The 21,047-nt window shown below is 45.4% G+C and overlaps 1 long non-coding RNA gene across 2 annotated transcripts in view; it reads left to right on the top strand.

The window, feature by feature from the left end:
• Positions 1–21,047, top strand: part of LOC117368208 — a 78,026-nt gene that overhangs the window by 33,583 nt on the left and 23,396 nt on the right. The window lies entirely within an intron of this gene.

Here is a 21,047-nt window from a genome sequence, read left to right as displayed (position 1 = left end):
GCTATGGGATAAATTCTGTAAACGGTGGTGAAGTTTGGGCTCTGGGATTAGGCCCATCAGCCCTGATTCTGTATTTGCCGTCAGCGGCATAGCGAGGGCGAGAGGAGCCCGGGGCAGTGGCGCCCCTCCCCTGCCCTCTTCTCCACCCCCAGCCACTCCTTCCCCGCCTCTTCCTGCCATGTGTGCACGCCCCCCTCCCTGTACCTTTCTAACGTTCGCAGCACAAACAGCAGCCCCAGTCTGCTGCTCATGCCAGCGTCATCTCTCCCTCTTGACATCACTTCCTGGGCACTGGTCCCGGAAGTGATGTCAGAAGAAGAGCGGACACCGGCATGAGCAGCAGGTCGGGGTTGCTCCTTGCGCCGCCAACGTTAAGATGCAAGGGAAAGGTGCGCAAGCGTGGTAGTGGAGGGAGCGGGGAAAGAGAGGGGGCAGAGAGGAGGAAGGATGCTGGTTTCCTCCACCAAGAGGGTGCCCGGGGCAGACCGCCCTCCCCCCCTTCCTACGCCAAGGCAGGAGGGTGAGGGGGGCATCGGGAGCATGGGGCATTTGGGGTGGTTGGTCAATGGTGGGAGAGAGTGGGCATCCCTCCTGCTGCGGGGCGGAGGGCAATAGTGTCGGGGGGGGGTATTTTGCGACACAGGAGGGAGTGGGCATTTCTTCTGCTGGGGTGCAGTAGTAGTAGTGTTGGGGGATTGTGGGACACGGAAGGAGGGAGTGGGCATCCCTCCTGCTGCCAGGGGTGTGCAAGCGTGGCAATTTGTTGTTGTTTGTTTTTTTTTAATATGTGGGTGTATTCTGCGTATGTGCTGATCGCTACCACCAGTGACTCATCTCATGTAAATTTAATGAGCTTGCATACCTCATTTGCATGCAGGGGTCTTTTGAGAATGACTCGCCGTTTTGAAATCGTTACACTAGTGACCTCAGTAGCAGCCCATCAGATTTTACCGTTAAGTTTTGAGAATTTTCCCCTTAGTGACATATGTACATAAGCAGCAATGCTTATATATCTGGTGTTTTTTTTATGGGGGGGGGGGGTTTCAGTGCTTAGATATTCCTCCGGGAAGGGCTTGGGAAAAACAGCGCTTCGCATTCTGCACATGAGAACACAGGATCTCGATTCTGCAAGAGTGTTTTTCCAAATGTACCTTGTGACAGCAATAAATTGCAGGCCAGAGAGTATAAACAGAATGTACTCGTTTTAGTCTTGGCCAAGCTGATCCGGAGCTTCTGTGCTGGGCTGTCTGATTTCTCAGTTATTGCTGCACAAATGTCATTTGGGGCTACCCCTGAAGGTCCCGCTTAGACAGCAGTCTAGGAAGGTGCCAATGCGGTTAGAGTTACGAGTTCACAGTTCTAAGAATTGCAGAGAAAGTCCGGAGAGTTCAGTGTTGCCAAACAGAATAATAAAGAGATGTAGTCGAGCCTTTATGAGTGATGGGGCTTGTAGCTCTGGCGTGGAGGGGCTCCAAGCAATCTGTGGACAAAAGGTTGTGATTGGTACCCCCCCCCCCTCCTTTTCCTTGTGCACTTGTGGTAAGAGCGGATAGCATAGCTGGTTTTAAGAAAGGTTTGGACAATTTGCAGGAGGAAAAATCCATAGTATGTTATTGAGAAAGACATGGGGGAAGCCACTGCTTGCCCTGGATCGGTAGCGTGGAATGTTGCTACTCTTTGGGATTCTAGAATCTTATTACTCTCTGGGATTCCAGAATCTTGCTATTCTTTGAGATTCTGTATAGAATATTGCTACTCTTTGGATTCTGGAATCTTGTTACTCTCTAAGATTCCGGAATCTTGCTATTCTTTAGGATTCTGTATGGAATGTTGCTACTCTTTGGGATTCTGGAATCTTGTTACTCTCTGGGATTCCAGAATCTTGCTATACTTTGAGATTCTGTATAGAATGTTGCTACTCTTTGGATTCTGGAATCTTGTTACTCTCTAAGATTCCGGAATCTTGCTATTCTTTAGGATTCTGTATGGAATGTTGCTACTCTTTGGGATTCTGGAATCTTGTTACTCTCTGGGATTCCAGAATCTTGCTATTCTTTGAGATTCTGTATAGAATGTTGCTACTCTTTGGATTCTGGAATCTTGTTACTCTCTGGGATTCCGGAATCTTGTTACTCTCTGGGATTCCGGAATCTTGCTATTCTTTAAGATTCTGTATGGAATGTTGCTACTCTTTGGGTTTCGGCCAAGTACTAAGGACGTGGATTGGCCACTGCGAGAACGGGCTACTGGGCTTGATGGACCATTGGTCTGACCCAGTAAGGCTATTCTTATGTTCTTATATTCTTATGTTCTTAAGTACGCTTATAAATTTATGCAGAAGGACCTTGGTTTGACCTTGGAGTAGTCATCTCGTTTGTCTGCCCTTTGTGACAGCTCTGGCTAAACTCATGTTTGGAAGCAGTGAAATATGTCTTAATATATAATAATAACTTTATTTTGTATACCGCAATACCACAAGCAGTTCAGAGCGGTTTACAGAGGAAGAGACTGTACATATACAACGATGTTACAGGAAGTATTGTCAAGTACATTGAGATAAATATCAATTACATTAGTGGTTCGAGCGAGGTTGGGTATAACCGGAAATATGTCAGAGATACAGCAGGTATATCAGTGATGTTGGGGGGGGGGGGGGTCTGAGAAATTTATCAAAGAGGTAGGTTTTAATTGATTTCCTGAAGGATTGGTAGGAGGGTGCACTTGAAATGAGGGTGGTTAGACATTTATTCCATTTGCCAGCTTGGAATGATAGTGTTCTATCGAGGAATCTCTTGTAGACACAGCCCTTCAGGGAGGGGAAGGCAAACAGGTAGGCACTACGTGTGCAAGTGGTGCCTGGAAACACGAAATGGCGCGACAGGTAAATTGGGGATGAACCCGTTAAGGTTTTGAAGCAGAGGCAGGCGAACTTGAAGACGACCCTTGCCTCCATTGGCAACCAGTGAAGTTTTCTGTATATGATCTGATTTTTTGAGGCCGAAGATGAGGCGGATGGCTTATTCTGAATGATTCTCAGGCATTTGATGGTTTTCATGAAGGATCCCAGATAAATGATGTTGCAGTAGTCTAAGGTACTTAAGATTAGGGACTGAACCAGCAATCGAAAGGAGAGGAAGTCAAAGTAGTGAATATCAGCATTGGCTCTACCTTTGTAGTAGAAAATATAACATATACAGTGGAAACATCATTTGAAATTCTAGATATAATTATTGACTTCAGGTTAACTATGGAGGAGCAAATTAATAATTTGACTAAAAGTTGTTATTGGATTATGAGGAAATTAAGAAGGATTCAAAAATATTTCTTTGCCAGGACGAATTCAGATTAGTTGTGCAATCGCTGATCTAAACAAATTGGATTATTTTAATATAGCTTATTTGGGGGTGTCCAAAAATTTACAAAGACAGTTGCGAACAGTTCGAACCACTGCAATTCAATTAACTTTTGCTTTCAACATTTTTGCTTTTCTTGTTCATTTTTATGTATCCTTACATTGGCTTCTGGTAGAAGCTTAAAATTGTGTTTTAAAATTTTATATGGCTTAATGGGGAGAGTGTGGTGCAGTGGTTACAGCTATAGCCTCGGCACCTGAGGTTGTGGGTTCAAACCCACGCTGCTCCTTGTGGACCCTGGGCAAATCACTTAATCCCCCCATTGCCCATGTACATTAGATAGAGTGTGAGCCCACCAGGACAGACAAGGAGAAAAATGCTTGAGTACCTGAATAAATTCATGTAAACCATTCTGAGCTCATCTGGGAGAACAGTATAGAAGATTAAATAAATAAATAGTGTGGAAAGTTTCAGACTCTGATCACCAGAGCAGGTATTGTGATGTCATAATGCCTCATTCCACCAATAAGAGCCAACCTCATCAGTGATGTCACAATGGCTTGATTGTCCTACACTTGGATCACTTTTGCTACATTTTGATTTCTAGAGTGGTGCAGTGGTTAAAGCTACAGCCTCAGCACCCTGAGGTTGTGGGTTCAAATCCACGCTGCTCCTTGTGACCTTGGACAAGTCACTTAATCCCCCCTATTGCCCCAGGTACATTAGATAGATTGTGAGCCCACCAGGACAGACAGGGAAACATGCTTGAGTACCTGAATAAATTCATGTAAACCGTTCTGAGCTCATCTGGGAGAACGGTGTAGAAAATTGAATAAATAAAATTCCATCATCTATGCTACCATTGATGTGCAGGCCTGTATCTACAAGAAGCCATTATTTCATGCTGCTATCATTTCCAATTCCTAAATTATTTCAAACATCATTTCCCTATCAAGCAGCTAGTTTCTGGTTAGCCTTAATGGGAAACAGTAGGTCTTTCTCATAGCTTTGATCTGTACAAAAAGGCCATTTATAACTCAACTGTTTCAGAAGTATCTTTTGGGGCAATGTTAAAGCTTAATTTCTATTATGTAAGTTCCTAGATAGTTTAATCTAGCACTGTTTATAGAGGATCTCTAATTAGAAAATGAAGGATGTAAATTAAAGAACTAAGGCCGGTATTGGACAGACCTGCACGGTCTGTGTCCCATATATGGTGATTCGGTGTAGGATGGGCTGGGGAGGGCATCAATGGGAACTCCACTAACTTGGAACAGGAGGTTGTTACTGGCCAGACTTTACGGTAGATGTCCTGCAAACAACGGGATGGTTGGATAGACTGGAGTGAGCTTGGACGGCAACTGGTTCATAGACAACTCGGCGAAAGACAAAGGTGCGCGCCGACAACTGAGCGCAAGACGGAGGCGCGAGCTGAAGAAAATTACAGTTTTTAGGGGCTCCAACGGGGGTTTTTGTTGGGGAGCCCCCCCCCCCAGTTTACTTAATAGAGATTGCGCCGGCGTTGTGGGGGGTTTGGGGGGTTGTAACCCTCCACATTGTACTGTAAACTTAACTTTTTCCCTAAAAACAGGGAAAAAGTGAAGTTTTCAGTAAAATGTGGGGGGTTACAACCCCCCCCCCCACAATGCCCCCACAACACGGCGCGATCTCTATTAAGTAAAGTGGGGGGGTTACCCCCCACGCCCCTCCCCCGTCGGAGCCGTAAAAACTATAATTTTCTGTGGCGCGCGCCTCCGCGCTGCGCTCAATTGTCTGCACGCGCTTTTGACCTGACACCAATATTTTAATAAAACTTGAAATACTTTTAAAACCAATAGGAGGAAATATTTTTTTACTCAGAGAATTAGTTAAGCTCTGGAATGCATTGCCAGAAGCTGTGGTAAAAGCAGATAGCGTAGCTGGTTTTAAGAAAGATTTGGACAATTTCCTGGAAGAAAAGTCCATCGTCTGTTATTGAGAAAGACTTGGGGGAAGCCACTGCTTGCCCTGGATCGGTAGCATGGAATGTTGCTACTCTCTGGGATTCTAGAATCTTGTTACTCTCTGGGATTCCGGAATCTTGCTATCCTTTGAGATTCTGAATGGAATGTTGTTACTCTCTGGGATTCTAGAATCTTGTTACTCTCTGGGATTCCGGAATCTTGCTATTCTTTGAGATTCTGAATGGAATGTTGTTACTCTCTGGGATTCTAGAATCTTGTTACTCTCTGGGATTCCGGAATCTTGCTATCCTTTGAGATTCTGAATGGAATGTTGTTACTCTCTGGGATTCTAGAATCTTGTTACTCTCTGGGATTCCGGAATCTTGCTATTCTTTGAGATTCTGAATGGAATGTTGTTACTCTCTGGGATTCTAGAATCTTGTTACTCTCTGGGATTCCGGAATCTTGCTATTCTTTGGGATTCTAGAATCTTGTTACTCTCTGGGATTCCGGAATCTTGCTATTCTTTGGGATTCTAGAATCTTGTTACTCTCTGGGATTCCGGAATCTTGCTATTCTTTGAGATTCTGTATGGAATGTTGCTACTCTTTGGGATTCTAGAATCTTGTTACTCTCTGGGATTCCGGAATCTTGCTATTCTTTGAGATTCTGAATGGAATGTTGTTACTCTCTGGGATTCTAGAATCTTGTTACTCTCTGGGATTCCGGAATCTTGCTATTCTTTGAGATTCTAGAATCTTGTTACTCTCTGGGATTCCGGAATCTTGCTATTCTTTGGGATTCTAGAATCTTGTTACTCTCTGGGATTCCGGAATCTTGCTATTCTTTGAGATTCCGGAATCTTGCTATTCTTTGAGATTCTGTATGGAATGTTGCTACTCTTTGGGATTCTAGAATCTTGTTACTCTCTGGGATTCCGGAATCTTGCTATTTTTTGAGATTCTATATGGAATGTTGCTACTCTTATGGTTTTTGCCAGGTACTGGTGACCTGGACTGGCCACCGTGAGAACGGACTACTGGGCTTGATGGACCTTTGGTCTGACCCAGCAAGGTTATTCTTATGTTCTATAGGGGGTCATCCACTATAGAGATTGGTAATGATGCCTGCTTTAAGCTTATTGTAAAGAGAAAAAGTAAGTGAGAGAACAAACAAAGTGGAAAATCACTGAACTAAGGGTATAGCCCTTGATGGAGACCGCCCCAACTTTGTTCACTGGGCTGAGAACTTTTCAGCGGCCCCTCGTATAATTAGCAAGTGGAAAATCGGGCAAGAGTTAACTCTCTGATCAGATGCACCAATAGAAGACAAGCAGCGCAGTGGAAAATGGATATAAATCACAAACATGTCAGACTTCTGGGAAGGAGCGATTATCAGGCTGCTCCCCTGAGTGGGTGTCATGACTCCCAAAATTTCTAAACAAACAGCCCTCCCTGCCAAGTCTTGCCATGGCAAATGACAAAGAAATGAATTATGGCTTCTGACACCACAGAGAAAAGTTTCTGGGCACCTAACCCTGGGTTTATTTTCTTTTATCAATTTAATTGCAGAAATGTTGACATATTAAACATACAATGCCGGGGTTTTTATCGTAAGTATCTGAAAGGAAAATCCTTCACTCTGAGTAATGATATTCTTGAAATTTAATCTTAAGGCTTTTTTGTTTGAATATTTATGAAGGGGTGCAAGATCCTCGCTTGAAGTCATTACTTTATTTTCCCATTTTAAGGGTAATTCTATAATCGTAGGCCTATAGGAGGGAAAAGTGTATTATCATTACCGGTTAGATATGCACATAAGCAGTTAAGTGAGACTGTTCACGCTAGCCATGGAGCTGGTATAAACGCTGGAGATATGCACCTTACAAAGCATTCTAGAAGTTACAAATTTAAGAATGAATCCTGCCAAGACTCCACCTATGTAAATAAGAATATAGGAATAGCCTTACAGGGTCAGACCAATGGTCCATCAAGCCCAGCGGACCGTTCTCACAGTGGCCAATCCAGGTCCCTAGTACCTGGCCAAAACCCAAGGAGTAGCAACATTCCATACAGAATCTCAAAGAATAGGAAGATTCCGGAATCCCAGAGCGTAACAAGATTCTAGAATCCCAAAGAGTAGCAACATTCCATACAGAATCTCAAAGAATAGGAAGATTCCGGAATCCCAGAGCGTAACAAGATTCTAGAATCCCAAAGAGTAGCAACATTCCATGCTACCGACCTAGGGCAAGCAGTGGCATCCCTCATGTTTGTCTCAATAGCAGACTATGGACTTTTCCTCCAGGAACTTGTCCAAAACTTTTTTTTTTTTAAACCAGCTACGTTAACCACTCCACAGTTGAACTATTCGCTGAATGAAAAAGTATTTCTGCCCATTGGTTTTAAAAGTATTTCCCTGTAACTTCATCGAGTGTCCACTTATACTCATTCTAGAGCACTCAGGATTTTGTAAGACTTCAATCCTATCTCCCCTTAGCTGTCTCTTTAATCTTTCCTCAGAGGAGTTCCATCCCCTTTATCATCTTGGTCGCTCTTCTTTGAACCTGTTTGTAGTTCCGCTACGTATATCGTTTTTGAGATACAACGACCAGAACTGAACGCAATATTCGAAGTGAGGTCGCCCCATGCAGTGATACATAGGCATTATAACATTCTTAGTCTTGTTTACCATCCTTTTTTCTAATTCCTAGCATCCTGTTTGCTTTTTTAGCTGCCACTCCACGTTGGGTGGAAGATGTCAGCGTATTGTCTACAGTGACTCCCAGATCTTTTTCATGGGCGCTGACCCCCAAGGTGGACCCTAGTATCTGAAAACTGTGACCCAGAAGTGATTTCAGAGGGAGCCAGGCTGCGGGCAACAGGGGGGGCAGAGAGGTGCTTGTGCCCCCACCAAGAGAGCGCCCGGGGTGGTCCACTTCCCCCCACCTTACTTCACCACTGGGCCCAGCCACTAAAAAATCAATCTCTCCAGAAAGGCTTCCAGAAAACAGTGAGCTTAAAAAAAAAAAAAAATCTTTTCAGTTGTTGAACATTTGCACAAAGTCTTAAATGTCCTGGGATCTCGTTCCACATTTTAGACCCGGCGATTAGAAACACGTGAACAGGTCTCGACATAGCGATAACGTTGATAACTGGCAGCTGGCATAATTGTTTTGTAGATTTTAACCGCAGTGATCTTTTCGGACTGTGCAACTTTGAAAAGTTAACCAAATAAAACTGGCATATTTGCATATACCCACTGATAGATCAACAACACACGACTGGCAGTCAGTGATGCCCTTTCAAGATAGGTGTGGCTTTCCCTATCGCCTCCGCTTAAGCCTTGTCCTAGCCAGAAACTATTCTCTAGAGGCATACTTGGCACTAATTTTGAGGGCAGTGGCTGGAAAAGGGTTAAAGGATTAGATAAAAGATATTCTGGGAGGAAGTGGCAGTGGGTGGCCACTTTATTTCCGTTTTCTGTCCTGGTTTACTGCATTTCTTTGGTAGCATGTTTAAAAAATCTCGACAAAGTCAGTTTCAGAAGGATACTCTGGGTAAATGACAATTCTCTGGTCGGTTCTACTGGAGGGTTGGCAAGCCGAGGTCATTAATTTTGTTGGAAATAAAACCTGAATTGCTGGGGCATGTTTTGCAATATCCGTTCCTCTATTTACTCTGCTGTCTGGTCTCGGGCCCTTATTCTAATCATTAATGTCTTCTGTAAATCAAATATCCCATACCGGAGCCAAGCTATGGCGAGTGTGCAAGCCAGTGGAATTCAATTACAATGCATTTTCCCATATAGCAATCTTTTTCCTGAAGGTCCCAGTTCCAGTCTTGTTCAGAAAGAAAGAAAGAAAAAAAAAAGTGAGCCAATCTACTTCTGCAGTGAATAAGAGCAGCAGAGATTAGGTTACATTGAATAGGATTATAAGATCGTTTTACTGATCTCGTTGCCGGGGGCATAACAGATCAGGTTTATGTATGAAGTCTCGATGGATATACTGTTGAGCTGTCTTTTTTTGGTTCGGTTTGTGGTGGACTTTAATTGAAATGGTGTGGTGGCCTTGTTAGTCCACTTTCCAAGGTAATATAAAGAAATAGAACAAAAAGCAAAGGAAATAAGGTGATACCTTTTTTTATTGGACTAATTCAATGATGAGATTTTGAAGGTAACCCTTCTTCAGATCAGAAATAAGCAAATAGTGACAAATATCAGTATATACGAGGAAAACATGAAAGCATTTTAGGGATAGGAAGAGGAAGGGGTGGGTGGGCAGGAGACAGAGAGGAAGAAGAGAATGGCACACATCCATGTGGTGTGGCAAACTGCGCAAACACGTCTCAAAGGATCCCACGGCCACTCATATGGGAAAACCATTCAGCATAAAGAGATCCTTCACACGGTCCTCTTCTAATGAATATGCATGAGAGAGATCTGCATATAATGGAGGTGCCAGGCAGGCAACTCTGCTCCATGCATATCCATTAGGGCAGGGGTGTCCAATGTCGGTCCTCGAGGGCCGCAATCCAGTCGGGTTTTCAGGATTTCCCCAATGAATATGCATGAGATCTGTGTGCACTGCTTTCAATGCATATTCATTGGGGAAATCCTGAAAACCCGACTGGATTGCGGCCCTCGAGGACCGACATTGGACACCCCTGCATTAGGGCTATTCCTCCAGGAACCACCGATATACACCATTCAGTGGGAAAAGTGCAAAGAGGCGTGTTACATCGGTGACACCAGCCAAATGCTAAAGACCAAAACCAACCACCATAAATATCATATTAAGAATTGCAACACCGACCAGGATGTCACCCTCTGTCGGAAAACACTTTGGACAAACTGACCCCTGCACCAGTGATCTGATGGGGAGAATACTAAAAGGGAGCTTTAAGAGAATCCAGGAACGTAAAACCTTTGCAATCAAAATGATAAGGTATTTTGACACCTACCAGACAGGACTTACTGGGCTTTCTTTCCCATTTAAAACTGCTCTGCCACCTTTCTGTCTCCTGCCCATCCTCCCTCTTCCTATCCCTGAAATGCTTTTATGCTTTCCTTACATATACTGACATTTGTCAACATTTGCTCATTTCTGATCTGAGGAAGAAGGGTTGCCTTCGAAAGCTCATCATAAAATGCATTGAATTAGTCCAGTAAAAAAGGTATCGCCTTATTTCCATTGTCTCTTCTTTTATTTCTTTATATTAACCTTGTAGATTTTGTAATTTGTTTTTAATGTCATGTTTTTATTGAAAAACAACAAGAAAATTGACCCTGATCCCTCCACAAAGAGGACACGGCCAAACCACAAAAGACTAGTGGAGAGTTGATGTCCTAGATGAAGGCTTTATTAGAACAAAAAATAATCATAAGAACATAAGAAATGCCCTGGGTCCATCGAGTCCGGCGATCCGCATACGCGGAGGCCCAGCCAGGTCTACCCTGGCGAATACCTTAGTTACTCAATGTGTTTGGAGCCCTTTAAAATACTGTTTTTCTTCAGCGCGCTTCCGCCTTGTGCTCAGTTGTCTGCGCTGGGTTGTCGTCACGCACTTTTGATCTGTCACCCAATATTCTAGGTTCAATTAACTCCAAATGTTTCTGCCTCTGCAAGTTCAGGTGTTAGAAATATTTGAGTTTTGCAAAATATTTGCTAAACAGAGAACATAAAGAATAGCTTTACTGAGTCAGACCAATGGACCATCAAGCCCAGTAGCCCGTTCTCACGGTGGCCAATCCAGGTCACTAGTACCTGGCCAAAACCCAAGGAGTAGCAACATTCCATACAGAATCTCAAAGAATAGCAAGATTCCGGAATCCCAGAGAGTAACAAGATTCTAGAATCCCAGCGAGTAACAAGATTCTAGAACCCAAAGAGTAGCAACATTCCAAGCAGTGGCTTCCCCCATGTCTATCTCAATAACAGACTATGGATTTTTCCTCCAGATATATGGTTAACAACATACAGATCTTAGGAATGGAAAGAAAGATTAAAATAGGTAGAGAGGGACCAGGGGGAGGTGGGAAAAAGGCATTTTAAAAGTAAAGAGAGCAGATATCTTAATTTCCCAGGGAAGAAGAATAGCACGAGGAATCTTTTAACAGAGAGAAAGTGGGAAATTGGTTTGGCTTTGGCCATATAAGAGGAAGCTTCTCCTAGAGATGTGAAGTTGGCAGGCATCGTCCCTCTTTCTTCTCAGCCCCTTCCCCTATATAGAAAGCTGGCCTCTGATTTAAGGAAAAGTACAGGGAAGTGTGAGGGCAGCCGGAGGCCAGTGCCTGCTAAACATGGGATGAAGGGACACATTGTATTCTCACACAAAATCCAGCCTCTTCCAAGTAACAATTGTGCTTACTTATGAGCAGGAAGCCAGGCAGTAACAAGTGCACATAAAATATTTGCAAACTTTCAGGCCTGGGATCTGAAGCCAGGGTGGGGGGTGGGGGGAGGGAAGCTACGAGCCCAGTTCTCAAGGTTTCTCCGTCTCCCTTCCTTTCTCTGACCACCTGTCCTAATTTTAAGGCAGATAGGCCTCCTTCAGACTGAGATCTCTCTTTGCATCCTGGCTTCAGAGGGGGCTTTTACCAGCACAAGGCCTCGCAGAGAGTTGGCCAATACAACGGACCAGTTTTTCAGGTTGGGTAAGGCGACTTTCTCCTCCAGTGCAGGGATGGCAAACTCCAGACTACCAGTGAAGGGCTCGTCCCACTTTACTTAACAGAGATTGCACCGCCATTGTGGGGGGTTCTGGGGGGGGTTGTAACCCCCCACATTATACTGAAAACTTCACTTTTTCCCTAAAAAAGAGGGAAAACGTTAAGTTTCCAGTAAATGAGGGGGGTTACAACCCCCCAAACCCCCCACAACGCCAGTGCGATCTCTGTTAAGTAAAGTGTGTGGGGGGGGGGTTTCCCCACCAACACCCCCCATCGGAGCCCCTTAAAATACTGTTTTTCTTCAGCGCACTTCCACCTTGCGCTCAGTTGTCTGCGCTGGGTTGTCGGCGCGGGCTTTTGTCTATGAACCAGAATATTGATTGTCTCATGAAACTCCTTCTTTTGGTGATTGCGGTCTATGTTCTAAAAACGTTTTTTTTTCTGTGCACATTGGGGGTACTCTAAAGTTAGATGCTGGGATGACGTGTGCTAAACCCAAATTCTATATAGATTATAATTCCATTATTTATATTCTGTCTTTAGGCAAGGCAGATTGCAATCAAACATAAATAATTTAAAAAATGACCGAAACAAAACCAAACATGTAAAAAAAAAAAAAAACAACATCAAAATAACCAATTCATAGAAAAGCATCAAGCATCATACTTCATCTTACAAAACAGATGACGCCTTAACAATTTTTTTAAATTTACACAAATCATTTTGTTGCTTGATATATCCTGGAAGCCTGTTTCATTTGGCAAGTCCCACACATTGGAAAGTTCTAGATCTCATAGGGCTCCTTTTATAAAGGTGCGCTAGCGTTTTTAGCACACGCTAGCCGAAAAACTACTGCCTGCTCAAGAGGAGGCGGTAGCATCTAGCGTGCACGGCATTTTAGCTCACGCTATTCCGCGCGTTAAGGCCCTAATGCACCTTCGTAAAAGGAGCCCCTAGTCTGTAAAAGTAATTTCTTATGAATTGGAATAAACAAATCACAGTGAATCCCGTAGCTATTTTGGTGATAAATGACGCTTCAATAAACAGTAACAACATATACTGCACGCAGGACTCCAAGGTCATCCAATACAACGATTTGAAATATGAAGTAACATGTCATACTTCCCAATCCCAAACAAAGTTTGAATAATAGTAACATAGTAGCATAGTAGATGACGGCAGATAAAGACCCGAATGGTCCATCCAGTCTGCCCAACCTGATTCAATTTAAATTTTTTTTTTTTTCCTTCTTAGCTATTTCTGGGCAAGAATCCAAAGCTTTACCCGGTACTGTGCTTGGGTTCCAACTGCCGAAATCTCTGTTAAGACTTACTCCAGCCCATCTACACCCTCCCAGCCATTGAAGCCCTCCCCTGCCCATCCTCCACCAAACGGCCATGCACAGACACAGACCGTGCAAGTCTGCCCAGTAACTGGCCTTAGTTCAATCTTTAATATTATTTTCTGATTCTAAATCTTCTGTGTTCATCCCACGCTTCTTTGAACTCAGTCACAGTTTTACTCTCCACCACCTCTCTCGGGAGCGCATTCCAGGCATCCACCACCCTCTCCGTAAAGTAGAATTTTGAACAACTTGTAACACACACATGTTGGAAGATGTCATTCCCAAATAAATAAAGGGGCATAATTTAATAAAAACCAAAAACGTCTAAGTCCATTTTGAGACTAGAATGCTAGTCGCCCAAAGTCGGCAGCATCCAAAGTCCATTCTCGAAAAATACGTTAAAAATTTTTTTTTTTTTTTAACCTCTGCTTTGATCATCCAAACTGCCAAATCATCTGTCTTTATGCTGCATTCTCGTCCAAAAATTTATCCAAGTCCAAGACCTTTTGGATGTGGGAGGAACCAGCAAAGTGATGAGCTGGCCACCCAGACATGGCAACAGAATAGTGAGGAACAAAACCGGGCATTGCTGTGAACTTCACAAAAAGAGTGCCACATAAACATCTCACCACAACTCCCTTGCAGGTCATGGTGAGCCCCCCCCCCCCAAAAAAAAAAAAACCACCCCCAAAACCTACTATATTCACCTATCTACCACCCCAATAGCCATTATGGCTGCAGGTAGTACCTATATGGCAGTACAAAAGGGTTTTGGGGGGTGCATATGTTTCACCATGAATGCAGTGGTTAGAGTGGCTTATGGGCCTTGGTCCTCCTCTCTATGGTTCACTTGCCTACCCCCCCCCCAGACTACTTAAGCCACCTCTGTGCAGCTCTACTAGGCTTTCCGTTGCCAGGTGCTGATGTTCTGGAGGCAGGTATGTACTTTTTTATATTTCAAATTTTATGGTGGTGTGGGGGGATCAGTGATCACTGGGGGAGTGTGTGGTTGTTTTTAGACCTGCAACGTGACATAAACACGCTCGAGAAATGGGCCACGACATGGCAAATGAGGTTTAACATGCATAAGTGTAAGGTGATGCATGTCGGTAACAAAATCTTATACATGAATACAGGATGTCCGGTGCAGTACTCGGAGAGACCCCCCAGGAAAGAGACTTGGGAGTACTGGTAGACAAATCAATGAAGCCATCTTCGCAATGTGTGGCGGCGGCGGCAAAAAGGACAAACAGAAGGTTATCATGCCGCTGTACCGGGCCATGGTGCGCCCTCACCTGGAGTACTGCATCCAACACTGGTCGCCATACATGAAAAAGGACATTGTACTACTCGAAAGAGTCCAGAGAAGAGCGACAAAAATGGTTAAGGGGCTGAAGGAGTTGCTGTACAGTGAGAGATTAGAGAAACTGGGCCTCTTCTCCCTCGAAAAGAGGAGACTGAGAGGGGACATGATCGAAACATTCAAGATAATGAAGGGAATAGACTTAGTAGATAAGGACAGGTTGTTCACCCTCTCCAAGGTAGGGAGAACGAGAGGGCACTCTCTAAAGTTAAAAGGGGATAGATTCCGTACGAACGTAAGGAAGTTCTTCTTCACCCAGAGAGTGGTGGAAAACTGGAACGCTCTTCCGGAGGCTGTTATAGGGGAAAACACCCTTCAGGGATTCAAGACAAAGTTAGACAAGTTCCTGCTGAACCAGAACATACACAGGTAAGGCTAGTCTCAGGGCACTGGTCTTTGACCTAAGGGCCGCCGCGGGAGCGGACTTCTTGGCACGATGGACCACTGGTCTGACCCTGTAGCGGCAATTCTTATGTTCTTATACTTAAGTCACAACGTATAAGTTCCATCTAGGCAGTCTTGTCAAACTTTCAATTATCACTGCAGGACTACTAAGTTTGGTAGGTCCACATCCTGCCCACCTCCCGCCCTAACCACTCCTCAAACAATGCCCCTTTTGGCTCTGGATGCACAGCGGCAGTCAAAAGGCCTAAGCTGTTTTTAGATACGTCTAAAACCCATTTCGATCATCAGCACTTGGACGACCTGTCTTTTAAGTCGTCCAAATACCGACTTAGGCCGGTTTTTAGACATATTTTTGTTTTGATTATGAGCCCCATAACATTACAGTAGTCTAAACCAGCTAACAACAGACCGAAGAATTAGTTTGAAATTGCTGCCTGATAGATACATCCGAAGTTTACTCAACATCCACAACTTAAAATAAGTCTTTTTAATCACATTCTGTAGATATCAGTAATTTCGCATTGTAGTCGCCATTATCAGTTGTATAGGTTAATGTATACAGAGTCAAGTTTTGCATAGAGTTTGGTCATCTTACACGGTTTTATCATCCTAAATTAATGTACATGGTGTAAATCTAGTTCGGTTGAGGACTAAAAAGCTGCTGGGGTTTAGATATTACACTTGGGTCATACTATAAGGATATTAAGTAGGGCTTTATGGCAAGAGGTAAGTTTTTTATTGCTCTCCCAAAGCTCAGAAGCCCTTTGAAGGATCTGATATGAGGAGGCAGTTGATTCCAGTGGTTTGGAAGGACATGGGAGCAGGATCGGGGTCTGGCACTGTGGAGTTGGAGGGCATGACCGGGGTGTGTGTGGTGGTGGTGGTGGTGGGGGGGGGGGGGGAATATGAAGATGAGTTTCCTCCTGGTCTGTTTGGGACATATGGAGGCAGTTTCCCTGATGTGTGGCTGGGTGCTATGTTCTGCAAGGCCCAAACTTTTTCGACAATAGTCTCATTCCTCATCTACCACCCAGATCACTTAGATCCACTGGACAAAACCTACTCTTCGTACCCTCCCCGAAGATCATCTACACCCGTCGCACAACCATTTTTTTTCAGTAACGGCTCCTCTTGTACGGAATTCTTTACCCGTCCACTTAAGGGTGGGGAAAAAAAAAAACCCTAGACATATTGAAAGGGGCACTGAAAAGGTTTCTTTTGGAAGAAGCTTTCGAGTCTTAGGCTTTTTCCAGCCTCTCTGGTTTTTCCAGCTCTTTTTTAGTCTTGATTAACAGCTGTGTGGTGCAGTGGTTAGAGCTACAGCCTCGGCACCCTGAGGTTGTGGGTTCAAATCCCACACTGCTCCTTGTGACCCTGGGCAAGTCACTTAATCCCCTTTGCCCCAGGTACATTAGATAGAGTGGGAGCCCATTGGGACAGTTAGGGAAAAATACTTGAGGACCTGAATAATTTGTAATCCGCATAATAGAAATTATAAAAGAAAAGAAGAAACTTCCCTCCCCTTCCTATTGTTTTTTTTACCTTTTATGTCTGCTTTTCTTGAATTATTGTAGATCTACATCATCCCACTTTGTTTAGAGTTGTGTCTATTAATGTCCATGACAATTAATGGGTGTCAGGTCAAAAGCGCACCGGGACAAAGGCACGCGCAGACAAAGTGCAGCGCAGAGGCGCGCGCCAAAGAAAATGACTGTTTTAAAGGGCTCCGACAGGGGGCGTGGGGGGAACCCCCCACTTTCCATTATACAGATCGCGCCACGTTGTGGGGGCGTTGTGGAGGGTTTGGAGGGTTGTAACCCCCCACATTTTACTGAAAACTTTACTTTTTCCCTAAAAAACAGGGAAACAGTTAAGTTTCCAATATAATAAGGGAGGTTACAACCCCCTAAACCCCCCCCACAACGCCGCTGCGATCTGTATTAAGTAAACTGGGGGGGGTTCACCAACAAAACCCCCCATCGGAGCCCCTAAAAACACTCTTTTTCTTCGGCGCGTGCTTCCATCTTGCGCTCAGTTGTCGGCGCGCACCTTTGTCTTCGGCGGTTTTGTCTATGAACCCAATTAATGTTATGCTTTATTTTTGATTGCATGCATCCCCCTTTTTTTTTAATATACATCGCCTAGAAATCGCAATAGGCGATTCATCAAAATTTTAGTAAACTTGAAATTTACTAAGCTCTTAAAGATGCAACGTTTAGTAATGGGTAGCCAGTGAGTTGACGATAGTGCTTGTGAGATGGGGGTCGCGAGTGTGGAGGTCCTTTTGAGTCCAGTTGCCACATTTTGTACACAAAGACGCTGGAGATTTTTTCCCCCTATCAGTTCGTTGAATAGCGCGTTGCAGTAGTCTATGTCATAAAATAGCACCCAGTGCCCAGATTTGGGTGCCGTTTACTCAGTTTAAGGGCCCTTTTACCAAGCAGTGCTAGAAAGTGTCCTGTGGAACCCCACTGCGGGTTTTTCCCTTGCGCTTGGCATTCATTTAAAGGTGCCCACGCATCCTTAGGTGCCAGGTCTGTGCACAGATCTGGAAAGGGGGGCGTGGCCATGGAAGAGACCTGGGTGGATCAAGGGCATTCCTGGAATTTGCATGCAGTGTTAACGGTTTAAGGGAGATCCTCGCCTAATTTAGGCGCAAAAAATTTACATCAGATTTCAGTTGGCGTAGATCCTCATGCCCAAAATTGAGCGTGCATCCCGGCGCACAACTCTGAGCGCCGTTTATACAATAGCGCTGAGGCCCTGATTCTATAAGTGATGCCTAAAGTTAGGCGCCTAGATCGGCGCGCCAATCCATCTAGGCGCCTAAGTTAATTATTATTTAAAAAGCTTAATCGGCGCCAATAACAAGCAATTAGCACTTCATCATTGGCTTAAATTAAAATTAATTGGGTGGTAAGTGCCTAACTTGGTAGGTGCCTCCCAGTGGCGCAGTAAGGGTGAGCGGCACCTGGGGCGGAGGTGCCCCTCTCCTGCCCTCTTCCACGCCCCTCCCCCCCCCCGGCCACGTGCACGCCTTTTTCCATAACTTTTAAACTTCTCCGGCGTGAGCATCATGCTGCTCACATCGGTGTCGGCTCCCTTTGACGTCACTTCCTAGGTGCAGATCCCGGAAGTGGCGTCAGAGAGAGCGCCAAAAAGGTACGGGAGAAGGCAAGGGGTGCACGCGTCAAGGAGAGGAGCGGGGAGGCGGAGAGGAGGAGGGTTGCCGCCCTGCCCTTAGGAAGACTGCGCCCGGGGTAGACCGCATCCCCTATACTACGCCACTGGTGCATATCGCTTTCACGTAGGCACCTGCTCCAAGGCCCCTACAAGAAAGCACGCCTGGTTAGGGACGGATTGAGGGTGTGTTTTGCATGTGGGCAACTGAAGTAGACTTAGGCGCCAGTTTTTAGGCAAAGTAAACCCTGTTTTAAATAGGGTGTGTCTGGCCTGTGCTAAAAACCACTTCCGCGGTATTTTAAAAGGGGGGAGGGGTGGGGTAAATTTTTCCAAAAGATCTTTTACCGACCTAAATCAGCATTTTGCCAGTGAAAACGGTTTATAAAATTTCTCTAAAAATTAGGACAACAAAAAGCGCCGAAAAGGACAATGTTTCCCGGTTTCCGTGCAGCTCATCGCCGTCCCTGCTGTGGTTATGTTTCTGTTCTGCCTGCAGGGTATGAGATATTTTGCTGTTGCCATAACTCTTCTTCCTCCTCCTTATTCTTTTATGGAATGGCTTTGATTTTCTCTCTCAGCTTTTGCGAAGTGCGAGTCGCTGGTATCTTCATAGTTTTTTCCCAGGGCGGGAGGAAATGCATTTCTGTTTCCGGATTCCTGGCATATCATAGCTAGCCTAGGGTTATAGAGGTTGGTCTTTTCTAATCAGGAAATTAGCAATGTCTTAGGATCTAGTCTACACAGGAAACTTTATGTATATTTTCCGGAGCTGAGGGAAGCCTCGCTGGTAAAAAGATTGACTTAGAATCCACCTACGCCCACGTTGCTTGATGCATTTTGCTTTCATGTGTCTGGCAGATCAGGGTAAGTTTAAGTTTAAGTTTATTAGGATTTTTATATACTGCCTATCAAGATTTTCTAAGCGGTTTTACAATCAGGTACTCAAGCATTTTCCCTATCTGTCCCCGTGGGCTCACAATCTATCTAACGTACCTGAGGCTAAGGAGGATTAAGTGACTTGCCCAGGGTCACAAGGGTAAGTGATGCTTGTGCGTGTTTGTCCCAGTGATATTTCAATTTACTTGCTCAAAAGGAAAATATGCAAATAAAACACTGTTTTATATGATGTTTAGTCAGAAAAGATTAATTTTGTGTTTTTCCCTGACCGTGGCATATCACGGGCAGGAAGCGCCCAGGGTGGAGGCACCCTCCTCCCTCCCCCCCCCCCCCCGCCAAACTCACACCCTCCCTTCCCACCCCTATACCTCCTTAAATCTTCACCCGCGCGTGCCTCTTCTCCAGCCTGCTGTTGGCGCTGGCAGTGCTTTCCCTCTGACGTCACTTCCTGACGCCCCTGCAACCCAGAAGTGATTTCAGAGGGAGCCAGGCGGGTGCGAGCAGCAGGCTAGAGTGATCGCTTGCCCTGGCGAAGATTTTAAAGAGGTACGGGGAGCGGGGGGAGGGAGGGCACGAGCGTGGCATGGGAGAGGGGCGAGGAGGTGCCGGCGCCCCCGCTGAGATGGCACCATATTTGGGCATGGATCCCAGATCCATGTGCAAACTAATTTAGTGAATGAACAATTAATTATTGGCGTTAATTGACACTAGGGGCTCCTTTTACAAAGGTGCGCTAGCGTTTTTAGCACACGCACCGGATTGGTGCGCGCTACCCGAAAAACTACCGCCTGCTCAAGAGGAGGCGGTAGCAGCTAGCGCGCGTGGCATTTTAGCTCGCGCTATTCCGCGCGTTAAGGCCCTAACGCACCTTTGTAAAAGGAGCCCTAGGATTTACAAAGAATCTATCTGTGTTATTCTATATAACACTGAGCTCTTAAATTTCATAGCGTGGTGCGATGGGAGGGGCATTCCCATAAAATACAATCAAGCCTCGATTTGCGAGTAACGCAGTTTGCGAGTGTTTTGCAAGATGCACAAAACGCTCCAGCAAGTGTTAACTCGCAAAACAAGCGTTGTCTCGATTAAATGAGGGCGCACGGGTGCACCACTCCCCAAACCGAGCTGCCACCACCCCACCCCCGGGAACCGGCTTCAAACAGCACCCACTAACCCACACTGGCACCACCACTTTGCCTGGGCTGCATCCAGCTTCGCCAGAAACAGGAAATGGAATCAAAAGGGGGCGGAGCTTTGGCCGAGGGAATGCTGCGATGCTGGTGGGAGGTGGCTGAAGGCAGGCTTGAAGGTAAACCGTGGAGGAGAGAAAGAAAAAGGAAGGGATGGCGGAAGGGGAAAGCGAAGAGAGAAAGATGATGGATGGGTAAGGTGACCATATGTCCCCTTTTGAACAGGACCGTTCTGTTTTTAGTTCCCCTGTCCCATTGTCCCTACCCACAGCTTCGGGACGCTGAAATGTCCCGTTTTCAGGGACAGCGTCCCGAAGCTGTGTGCGGGGACAATGGGACAGGCGATTGCTTCCCCTCCATCCCTGCCGCGCCAAAGCTAGCCTCCCTCCAGCGCCTGATTCAACACACACACCCCCCCCCAGTCCGCCGATGCTTACCAGCCTCCCTCCAGTGCTGATTCAAACCACCCACTCCCTAGTCCACCGCCGCTGCTGCTTGTAACCCAGAAACCTTCTTCCCGACATGAATTCTGACATCGGAGAGGAAGTTCTGGGCCAGCCAGGCAGTGATTGGCTGGCCCGGAACTTCCTCTCCAACGTCAGAATTGACACCGGGGGGGGGGGGGTGGAGGGGGGAGAGAAGACTTGTAGGCCTGGCGCTTGTGCAGTGCAGTCACTGCATGTGCCTTGATGTTGCTGG

This window comes from Geotrypetes seraphini, chromosome 10 (genome assembly GCF_902459505.1).
Source record: "Geotrypetes seraphini chromosome 10, aGeoSer1.1, whole genome shotgun sequence".
NCBI classification, from domain to species: Eukaryota; Metazoa; Chordata; class Amphibia; order Gymnophiona; family Dermophiidae; genus Geotrypetes; species Geotrypetes seraphini.
The sequence above is the reverse complement of the archived record's forward strand: the minus strand, read 5'-3'. Positions and strand labels throughout refer to the sequence as shown.